We start from the raw sequence: 12167 nt of genomic DNA, 5'->3' as shown, positions 1-12167 counted from the left end.
ATCCCCCGACGAACACCTTTCCTACCGTGAAACATGGTGGTGGCAGCATCATGCTATAGGGATGCTTTTCAGTGGCAGGGACTGGGAGACTCCTTGATGAGAACCTGTGCAAACAACAGACTGGGGGTGAAGACTTACATTCCAACAGGACAATGACCCCAAGCATACAGCCAACGTAACACTGGAATGGCTTCAGAACAAGAATGTGAAAGTCCTTGAGTGGCCCAGCCAAAGCTCAGACTTGAATCCCATTGAAAATCTGTGGAAAGACTTGAAGATTGCTGTTCACTGCCACTCCCCATCTAACTTAACAGAACTTGAGAAAATCAGCCAGAAAGAATGGGAGAAAAATCCCCAAATCCAGAACTGCAAAGTTGATACAGACATACCCAAGACGACTCAAAGATGTAATCACCGCCAAAGGTGTTTCTATAAAGTATTGACTCAACGGGGGTGAATACTTAAGTAAATTATATATTTATGCATTTCATTCTCAATACATTTGCAAAACATTTTAAATACATGTTTTCCGAAACAAATTTTCTGTCATAAAAATTCCAACAGATTGTGAAACTGTGATACAGAATGATGCTTGGAAGTTTCCAAAATCATCAACACACAAAGAAAGACATGCAGGTATAGCAATGTTCATGTAATAACAGAGCATAATATAGAACTTTATTAATTTACACTTTACATTCCATTCACAAAGTCACAGTGGCATATCATCTTTGGAGTCCCGTCAAACTGCCACTTCAGGACCAGTGTACGTGTCACTCGCTTGCAAACGCCATGATCTGCTCCTGGAGAGACAAAGAACGAGATCAACAGAGCAACTCACAAATCTAAAACATCCATTTCTATCCATCCATCCATACTTATCCATCTGCGTATAGCACTAGCAAGTGTTACTAAATCCAATTACTAGCATCTTTCCTGTCTGCATAAAAAGTGGCACAACAAATCTCTGTATGCGATATCTGTAAACTGGGAAACTGAACATTTAATATGGAAAAATGTCAAGCATAACTTTGGGTCTCCAGGGGGGAAATGCCTTTACAACCAGTTACGGTTGCTTTGGTCTGAATCACTTAGTATGAAATAAAGCCATTTCACATGAGCGGTCTGTAATAAAAGGGGTGTGAAAACACAAGTCAATACCGCCGTAACGCAGCCCCGGGGCCAGCCCTGCACCCCACCCACACACTTTCGGTAACGCTAAATTTGGGGCTAAACTTAGCTGCTGTAGTAGTAGGTTCTCGACCATGGAAATTATAGGCAGTGCTGAAGTAAAAAGCCATGTAATCAGAAGAGGGTGGGGTGGGGTCATGGGCAAAGCCAAGGTGGGGATTACTGCTGAGAGATGACCCAACCTTGGGGGTTCAAGAAGTGATCAATTCTACTTGAACAAGTGTTGTGTGATTGAAGAGTTGGGGGTTCACTTTAGTAAAGAGAGAGATAGCATACTTTTATGGCTGGTAGTGTGTTGGTGGCTTGCAGACCGAAGGTGCGTAAGAGAACCACATGGGCAGCGTTAGTTGAGTAGAGTCGTTTCATCAGGTCGATGGCGGCCATCATCGGCAGGTTGTGTCGCTGCAGTTCCGCCTCATATTCCAACAGATGCTGCATGGCCCCTGCACGGCCCCTGCACAACGCAGCACAGAGTAGAGAAAAACACCAGGGGTTACATGGCCCCTGCACAACGCAGCACAGAGTAGAGCAAAACACCAGGGGTTACATGGCCCCTGCACAATGCAGCACAGAGTAGAGCAAAACACCAGGGGTTACATGGCCCCTGCACAATGCAGCACAGAGTAGAGCAAAACACCAGGGGTTACATGGCCCCTGCACAATGCAGCACAGAGTAGAGCAAAACACCAGGGGTTACATCGTCCCTGCACAATGCAGCACAGAGTAGAGCAAAACACCAGGGGTTACATGGCCCCTGCACAACACAACACAGAGTAGAGCAAAACACCAGGGGTTACATCGTCCCTGCACAACACAACACAGAGTAGAGAAAAACACCAGGGGTTACATGGCCCCTGCACAACGCAGCACAGAGTAGAGCAAAACACCAGGGGTTACATGGCCCCTGCACAACGCAGCACAGAGTAGAGCAAAACACCAGGGGTTACATGGCCCCTGCACAACACAACACAGAGTAGAGCAAAACACCAGGGGTTACATCGTCCCTGCACAACGCAGCACAGAGTAGAGCAAAACACCAGGGGTTACATGGCCTCTGCACAATGCAGCACAGAGTAGAGCAAAACACCAGGGGTTACATGGCCCCTGCACAACGCAGCACAGAGTAGAGCAAAACACCAGGGGTTACATGGCCCCTGCACGGCCCCTGCACAACGCAGCACAGAGTAGAGAAAAACACCAGGGGTTACATGGCCCCTGCACGGCCCCTGCACAACGCAGCACAGAGTAGAGCAAAACACCAGGGGTTACATGGCCCCTGCACAATGCAGCACAGAGTAGAGCAAAACACCAGGGGTTACATGGCCCCTGCACAACGCAGCACAGAGTAGAGCAAAACACCAGGGGTTACATGGCCCCTGCACGGCCCCTGCACAACGCAGCACAGAGTAGAGAAAAACACCAGGGGTTACATGGCCCCTGCACGGCCCCTGCACAACGCAGCACAGAGTAGAGAAAAACACCAGGGGTTACATGGCCCCTGCACAACGCAGCACAGAGTAGAGAAAAACACCAGGGGTTACATGGCCCCTGCACAATGCAGCACAGAGTAGAGCAACACACCAGGGGTTACATCGTCCCTGCACAATGCAGCACAGAGTAGAGCAAAACACCAGGGGTTACATGGCCCCTGCACAACACAACACAGAGTAGAGCAAAACACCAGGGGTTACATGGCCCCTGCACAACACAACACAGAGTAGAGCAAAACACCAGGGGTTACATCGTCCCTGCACAATGCAGCACAGAGTAGAGAAAAACACCAGGGGTTACATGGCCCCTGCACAATGCAGCACAGAGTAGAGCAAAACACCAGGGGTTACATGGCCCCTGCACAACGCAGCACAGAGTAGAGCAAAACACCAGGGGTTACATGGCCCCTGCACAACACAACACAGAGTAGAGCAACACACCAGGGGTTACATATCATGGGGGAAAGAGTTTCATACTCTGGTCCTGTGAACATTTTATTTTAATTTTTGTTGCATTCTGTCAATACATTGGAGCTATTCTGACTTCAAAATAAAACAAATAAAAGATTCACATAACAGGATTTCCATTTCTATGAAAAAGCAATGTACAGTCCTTGGCAGAATGGGAGAAAAAAAAAAGAATACATTTTGGAGGAAAGCCGGTTCTTTTTATAATCAAGAACAACAGCAAGCGTCCTAGCCTGGGTTATGGGAAAAAGCTTATGAGAAACCACTGGCTATGTCTGCTGTGTTTTGTGTCTGTTTAGTATAGTCACTAACCCAGATCCTTAAAGTTAGTGAGACAGGCCACATCCCCAAAGCCCAGGTTGGCTCCTTGGCCAGCTAGAGGGTGGACGCGGTGTGCTGCATCCCTGCAAAGAAAACTAAAGACCCCCGCCATGTAAACCTAGTCACTACATCTACGGGGTAGGACCTAGCCACTACATCTACGGGGTAGGACCTAGTCACTACATCTACGGGGTAGGACCTAGTCACTACATCTACGGGGTAGGACCCAGTCACTACATCTACGGGGTAGGACCTAGTCACTACATCTACGGGGTAGGACCAAGTCACTACATCTACGGGGTAGGACCTAGTCACCACATCTACGGGGTAGGACCTAGTCACCACATCTACGGGGTAGGACCTAGTCACTACATCTACGGGGTAGGACCTAGTCACTACATCTACGGGGTAGGACCTAGTCATTACATCTACGAGGTAGGACCTAGTCACCACATCTACGGGGTAGGAACCTAGTCACCACATCTACGGGGTAGGACCTAGTCACCACATCTACGGGGTAGGACCTAGTCACCACATCTACGGGGTAGGACCTAGTCACCACATCTACGGGGTAGGACCTAGTCACTACATCTACGGGGTAGGACCTAGTCACCACATCTATGGGGTAGGACCTAGTCACCACATCTACGGGGTAGGACCTAGTCACCACATCTACGGGGTAGGACCTAGTCACCACATCTACGGGGTAGGACCTAGTCACTACATCTATGGGGTAGGACCAGAGCAAGAATTCCCTTCAAATATACAGAAATACCAATGATTGAGCTGAGGAATTAAACAAATATTTTTTTAGATGCAGTCGATAATGATTGTTTTTATGACCCTTTTATACCTTTACAGAATAAGGGCATATAAACCTTCTATTTACAAAATTCCAAGTGAATTATAAGTCATGGTTTTCCAAGGCAAACCGATGTAAAGTTCAATAACTCAGTGTCCCACAGGGATGAGTGTTGACTTACCCGATGAGGGCCACCCGGTGCCTGATGTACTCTGATGCGTGGCCCATGCCCAGGAGGAACATGACCCGGCTTTTTGGGCCGATTCTTGCCCCACCACTGGCAGACAGAGACGACACAGATAGAGGGAGACAGCGAGAGACACGAAGACACAAAGGGAGAGAGGAAGAGAGACAGAGGAAGAGATCAAGCCAGAAAGGAAGAGACAGAGAAAGAGAGGCAGTAACAGAGGGTAGAGGAATAGACCGACAGAGAAGGGGGCTGTACAGAAAAGATAGAGAGGGGTGTGGTAGACAATTAGAGAGAAGAAGTTAACAAAGATGCAAACTAGAGCAGAAATGCAGAGTGGGTGTACTTTTCCTTTCTAACAAAATGGTTTGGCGGCATTACAGGAGCCTTGCTAATTAAAAGAAGAAGCTGGTCAGGCCGTGCTGTTGAATAAGTTTGAAAACCATTCCATGCAGTAATGACCAACACTGGCAGACCACAGGTTTAATTAGCGAACCAGGCCTGAAAGCAAGCATGACTGAACCGTGGTGACCCTATTGGCAGGACCAGTAAAAATAGCCGGCTTGGGAAAGCAACTTTAGGCCGGCAACGTTGGCATTGTCTACACGTATGATGTAGTGTAGATAGAGAACAGTGACAAGTGCACCCATTGGTATTGGCTGACTGGTTCATTGGTGAACTTACAGTGTGCATATGTTGGTATTTTAACAAGAGCATTTCCATATTTTCATATCACATACGGATATATCAGATATCCATTTCTCTCTCTGCTGTATTTTGGCACTTGTTCCTCATTGTCATTAGCTGATTTGGTGGTGTCAGGCCTGACTCACAAAGGCAGAGTTGATGGTGTCCACAAAGCTCTCCTCAACTAGCTGCAGTAGCTCCTCAGCGAGGCGGTGGCTAGTCGACCACACCAAAGAGCTCTCTGTGTTCGACAACTACAGCCAAAGGAGAGAAGGGGGATGTCAGATAAAAAGAAGGAACAGCAAAAAGATCATTTGCATTTTGAACATACACACTTACCGGTAACATTGCTATGGGTCCTGTTGGAAGGAACCTCTGCCACGCAACATTGTTCTCTGTTGGCTGTATATGATCGGCTATGAAAAGCCAACTGACATTTACTCCTGAGGCGCTGACCTGTTGCACCCTCGACATCCACTGTGATTATTATTATTTGACCCTGCTGGTCACTTATGAACATTTGAACATCTTGGCCATGTTCTGTTATAATCTCCAACTGGCACATCCAGAAGAGGACTGGCCACCCCTCATAGCCTAGTTCTTCTCTAGGTTTCTTCCTAGGTTCTGGCCTTTCTAAGGTGTTTTTCCTAGCCACCGTGCTTCTACACCTGCAATACTTGCTGTTTGGGGTTTTAGGCTGGGTTTCTGTACAGAGATATCAGCTGATGTAAGAAGGGCTTTATAAATAAATTTGATAAATACTGTAAAACATGAAAATAATAGAGTATCCCTCTAGGTGTTATTATATGGTAATACAGGGTGTGTTGGTGAAATTGACAGGTTGTAAGATGTACATCTCACAGATGCAGGACAGCCACAACAGCTGATTGGTCGTAATTCCACTTGACCGTGGGTATCCCCGCCTCCTGCCTCACCATCAAATTTGTCCCATCTGCTCCAATCTGAAAAACAGCCAATCACAGTGGTTATAGCCTAGAGCATCATGGTCAAATGCTAAAAAAACAATAACATTCACAACATTCATAAAATAAAAGAGTTACTACTCAGCTGTTGGACTGACCAGTAGTTTGGTTTGAAATGTCTGTCCATTGGCCAGGGTGACCTGAACCCAGGGGATGGATTCAGCTACCTGGTGAGACTTGGGCCAAGTGTACATCACCACCTTGGTTTTGTACTGGACCTTCACCTGATCTGACAGACAAAACACAGAGAAAAAGCTGGTCAAAAGCAGAGCCTAGGTTCGCCACAGAGAATTGTTTTAGGTCAAATGCGTACCCCTATTTTCACTAAACAAGAAAGGGACCAGCATTGGTCACACTAATTAAGGCTTTGCTACTTGTTCCCTCCAAAAAGGAAAAAAAAGAGAGTAAGGTTTGGCTGTAAGTGACTAAAGCGGTGGAGGATCTACAAACCACCTCGTAAAACACCATTGGTTTCCCTCTCTGGCAGGGACCAGTTGCCGAGGCTCACATTGACAATCTTCTAAATGGTCTTGGCTTGCCGCATAGGATTGACTAATAGTGTTTATCTACAAGCAGACCATGCCACACTTTCCACTTGCTGCCAGCATGCTGGGGTTGCACTAAAAACTCCCACCGTCTTGGAATATCAGTAGCCAGTCATCCCGGACAAGAAAGGATCTGGAATTACACTTGGCTTTGCCCACTTGAAGAGGTTCCCATCCGCAGATTGACTACTAGTGACAAATATTGGCTTGCAGTGATTTGAGAGCAGAGTTACTACAAACCAGCTGGCTCAGTGCATGCTTTTCATGTACTTCCTCAGAAGCAGAGAAACATCATGAACAAAGGAAGAAAAAAGAAAGTAGAGGACCAACTTCATGCACGTAAGGAAAATATGTTTCGTGCAAAATGTTAAAAAGGCTGTTTATAAATACGTAGTTTTACAGTCGATCACACAGCAGTGCTCAAGTTTCATTTGTGAACCTCAAAAAAGTCTGTCTAATTTCAGCAACAATACAACGTCAGAACTTTAGCATCCTCATGGTGTGGAAGCACATGTCAATATTAAATAGGTCACTGGACCACTGCACGTGTCTTCCCATGGCACTGGGTCTATGGAGTGCTTTAACTGGCACACAGGGAATATGGCGCTTGATTGAAATAGCAGGAAAAACCTGGATGTGTCCAAGAGCTGCACTGGTCTTTAAAAACAGACACTGGGGAAAGTACAAATAAATAAAACACAGGGACAGGATGGAACAAATGTGGTGACATTACATGAGCTGCCAGACCCAGTGCTCATTAACAGGATGTCAATGGAATCAAGAGGTCTTCTAAGGAGAGTCACATCACTGCTGGTACATAGAGAGGGTTTCATGTGAAAATCATCAATGCAACTGGACTGTACATGAAGCTGCTTTTCTTACCAGACAGATTCTCCAGCTGTTTTGTTAGGGCTGCCACAATGATGTCGTTCTCCACAATGTATGCCATCTCGTCCTGCAGGTTCTCCTTATCGAATGTAATCAGGGCATCTGAGCAGGCATCCCAAACCTAAATGAGAGACCAATTATCCCTGTGGTCTACAACTCTATCTTTAAATGCACCCCCTTTCCCTATATTTAGCCGGCCAAAGAAGCACAGCCTCATTGAACTGAACACATCAAAGTTGTTCATCTGCAGCCAGAACTTGGCAGCCACTATTTCAAGTACCAAACTAAGTTCTAGGAAGGTCACCAACACCCTTCTGGTTCTATGGTTGACTTGGTTCTATGGAAGTTTACTGAAGCACGATGAAAGGTCATTAGTGATGTTGATTTATGGCAATATTTTTGGCCCAACAAATAAGTAGGCTACAGTAAAACATTAGTTAACATTACTGAGCAAGTAAATATTTGTTCATGTATCCCAAAACAGTTGAGAGTCAGAACAAAAACATAATTGTGGCTCACAATTGAGACTGTCTGAGATGGTTTCTGAAACGATTAATGCAACGCAGAAAGTGTTTGTGCTTATGTAGGACTGATGGCTTGCTACCAAGGTGACAGACCTTATCTTTCAGAAGTAACACAGCTAAACTACTTTTTTCCAACATAAAGTAGTGGGTTTTACTGTACAACAAAACCACTAATGGTGGTGGGTTTGCAACTTGGGACAAGTGGTTGGCTGCTTGAAAGATTTAATGAAACCAAACTGCAAGTAGTTTTTAAGTTGGAGAAAAATAATACTTCTGTTGATAAGAAATTTGTTGCTATGTACTTATTGTCCTCTTTGCTAGGAGAAATCCCCAAACGGGAGCTTTAAAACCTGTTTATCTTTCCATCCTAACACTCAGACAAGGGAGAGACCATTGGAAATGGCTTACTAATGACTCATAGGGAAACCTTTCCTTTCTCAAAACCCTATTTCAGGTTATATTTCCTTTTTAAGACAGTAGTTAACTTTTTTGGGATAGTGAAGATCTTTTTTTAGGTTAACCTCAACGCACTGCTCCTCTATCCTTGTAATATGCATCAGGAAACAAACAAGCAGAAAAAGGAGCAGAGCAGTTAAGGTATTATGGGAGAGGTATATCACCACAAGGCATTTTATGATGACATCCTTGGCCATGAGTGAAACCCTGAGGTTTGGTCTTTGATACAAACTGACCACATCTTACAGAAGGGACTCAGCCTGTGCCCACAGCTGTAAAACAGGGTCACTTTGCTGCTGACATCGTTACATCCCGTCATCTTTCATCTCCTGCCTCCTGTTTGTCACATGAATCTTTATAATTAGTAGACACAGAGAATGAGTGCCTAGTCAAAGCTGCCAAATAGATTTATTCTTCCTATTAAATGTGCTCCTAATAAATAAACACTCTGCCACTGTGGCCAGAAGGAAAACCAAACCTTTCACCAAGCCAGGGAGTTTTGGTCATCTTTTTAAATGTACCTCCTCCTGTCTTTTGGGTTTGAAAGCACCCTTGCATTTGCATGGCCTATGAGGATGTATAAATTAGGCAGAGGAATGAACGAAATGCGTGTTTTAAACCACTATTGAGTTTGCCTTTTTGTTGTGAACAAATAGATTCCTGAGGAAAATGTCATTGTACAGCACGTTCAGCAAAGTACATGATTGAGTGGAGGTTAAATGGCAGTGGAGATGACATTTTCCTGAAATTCTATAGCCAAACAAGTTACTGACGCAAGGAAGTAAGTATATAGTGGTGTTTCAGATTTAAAAAAAATACCTTTAGTGCTTGTGGTAGAGTGGAGTTTCCAAAAACGGACTTGCATCTTCTGATAGGGCTTATACATCTCATGTTCATAATGTGATTCCATGCTCCAACACCTGAAAGGCACACACACACTATTTTATATTATACTACAAGATGCTCATCTATAAAATGTAGGAATATTATGTATGAGGCATGCAAGCACCATAATGACTTGTTAAAGGAATTTGATCAAATGAGATATTTAAAGGAATTTGATCAAATGGGATATGAAGTGGGCAAAGTCAATTTAACTGGGCATGACATAGCGATGGGTATCCAAATCACTACTTTCACTTCCTTATTGACATGCAGTTCATCATCAGTGTGTCAAGTAAAACCCAAGGAGACATGAATAATAGTTTAGAGGATCCCATCAATGACTGATGTAGACTAGAGGCCAAATATGATCCCTGCTAAGCATGTGCGACATGACAGAATGGGACTGATCCCTAACCGACTTCCTGACAACCTTTTCTACTGAGCCACACCACAAATAGGCTTAATCAGGCAGCAAGCTGGCCACCCAAACAAGAGCTATGTTGTCATTGGATAAGATATACTGTCCATATTAACTGGATAAACCAACCCTGACAATAATATTGACTACCAAACTGGATATAAACAACTATTCACTCTTACTGTTCTTTATGAACCTCATACTATTGTAGCCATGTGTATCTGCTGGCAGAGAGGTTTCCGCAATTTTTCTTATGCTATTAGCTGCCAATGAAAAACAGAGCTGCTAATTGTGTACCACTGAGGAGGGTGGCAGAACCCGGGCTGATGGAGCTGACTCTGGTACTATAGGCGTGTGGGACCTTGTCCATCACCTCTTTGTTGCCTGCCTCAAGCAGCAGAATCTTCTTCCCCTCCAAGCTTGGATCTGTGCCTGTCAAAAATAATGAGGATCTATGAAATTGATTGATGCTGCGTCCAAAATGATAAACAGACAGACTATCTAATGATATGATGTTCAGAGCAGTGAAGCATTGTTATAGCCTACATTTTGGCACCACTTGTGGTTTTAAAGAGAACAAGAAATTAAAAAGTTCCTCTACATGTTTGTTTTAATTATACCTTACTTAAGCAACATAGAACTAAGACAAATACTTTAGAGGGGTTTCCACTAAATTCTATAGCCACAAAATCGGATTATACAAACACAAAATCAGATGACACAGCCACAAAATCAGATGACACTGCCACAAAATGAGATTACACAGCAACAAAATCAGATGACACTGCCACAAAATCAGATGACACAGCCACAAAATCAGATGTCACTGCGACAAATTAAAAATTGGCAAAAAAATGTGCTTAATTTCAGGTTAGGGTTCGGTTTAAGGTTAGCAGTGTGGTTAAGATTTAGTTTAAAATTGTATTTTATGTAGATAAATTGTAGACATGGGCGGGGTTTATGAAGTTGTGGCTATAGAAAGAAGTTTAGAGGGGGCAACTGTAGGGGCAGATTGGGCTGTCTCTTGGCAGCTTCAGGAGATCACCTCGACTAACCTAAAGACCAAGCCATAGCGGTCCCAACCATTCCTCCTCCAGATATAATGACATCACAAAGCTCATTTCATGTTCCCCATGTTCTGCTGCACACGCGAGTCCCCTGCAAATGATTCTTGCTCCTGAAAAACGATTCACAGCAACACACCGCCGCCCAATTCCATTTAAAACCAGCGTTGCTTTAGTGAGACTATGCATCTTTAAAACAACGTAACGTGGGACTCGTCTAACCCTAAAACAACTCCAACTGTATTGTTGGGATGTTCTTAATCAGGACTAAACTCGCCTTGCATATGTCCTATTCGCAGCGGTGGCCATTCTATAATCCAGCCATGTTGTATATTTATATATATGTAACAAGGCGAGAAAAAAAAATGTAACCGAGGCAGGTACTTCCTGTACTGCTTAACCAATCACAACAAGGAACCGCACTAGTTTTATTCACAAGTTATCTGCACTTTGGTGCTATTCATATTAAAACATAATTCAAAACCGTATTCAGAAGGGCAATGTACAAGATATACAGTTTAACACGCCGCTTGCATAAAAAATGTGTTCCTAAAATGTATGAACATGATACCTCAAGCTTTTACTTCAGCCAATCAAACGTTAGAGGGCTGCAGGGGGTGGAGTCAAATATCTTGGTTTTGCTAAACATTATCCAGAAATTCTAAAGTTATAACATTGTAACAGTGTGTGTGGATATATGACGTCGATATATGACTGTCTTTATTGTGAAGCAGGAAGAAGGGGATAAGAATGTTGCGCTGGAATAAGTCTACGGTAGTTCTATCGTGCACGAGAATCAGGTTATTTTCAAATATCTATTTTTCAACATTCCACTATATTTTCATCTCACAATTGATTGTAGTTATGCATTGTGAAACAATACTATTTTTCTGCCCTAAAACAGTCGTTTAGCATGTACTATGTTATTTTAACACCATAGACATAAGAATACCTCTCTGCTAATGTTAGGAGAAGCAGTTTGGTTGCTAGGGCAACCCTTGCGCAGGCTCACACCATGTGCTGCTGGAGTTTTTCTCCTGTTTTTTTCCTGATATTTGTCAGTTCTGTGGAAAATAAAAATAGCAGGGTTTTTCTCACTGTGAGAGGTGTTTCTTGAAGAGGTGTTTTTGGAATATAATCAAAATGTCTTCCTTTTTCTTCTTTCCATAGCTGTCTGGTGAGTGTTGGGTTCAGGAGGACACACTGCTGTTAGGAACATTGTAGATCATCAGGCTTTCCTGGAGGATGGCCTGAGATC

The 12167-nt window shown here is 43.9% G+C and overlaps 1 pseudogene; it reads right to left on the bottom strand.

The window, feature by feature from the left end:
- Positions 1-773: 773 nt before the first annotated feature.
- Positions 774-11373, bottom strand: LOC139374491 (ubiquinone biosynthesis monooxygenase COQ6, mitochondrial-like; annotated as a pseudogene).
- Positions 11374-12167: the final 794 nt, after the last annotated feature.

This window comes from Oncorhynchus clarkii, chromosome 19, assembly GCF_045791955.1.
Source record: "Oncorhynchus clarkii lewisi isolate Uvic-CL-2024 chromosome 19, UVic_Ocla_1.0, whole genome shotgun sequence".
In the NCBI taxonomy this organism is placed as follows: domain Eukaryota; kingdom Metazoa; phylum Chordata; class Actinopteri; order Salmoniformes; family Salmonidae; genus Oncorhynchus; species Oncorhynchus clarkii.
This window is presented reverse-complemented; position numbering and strand designations above follow the sequence as displayed.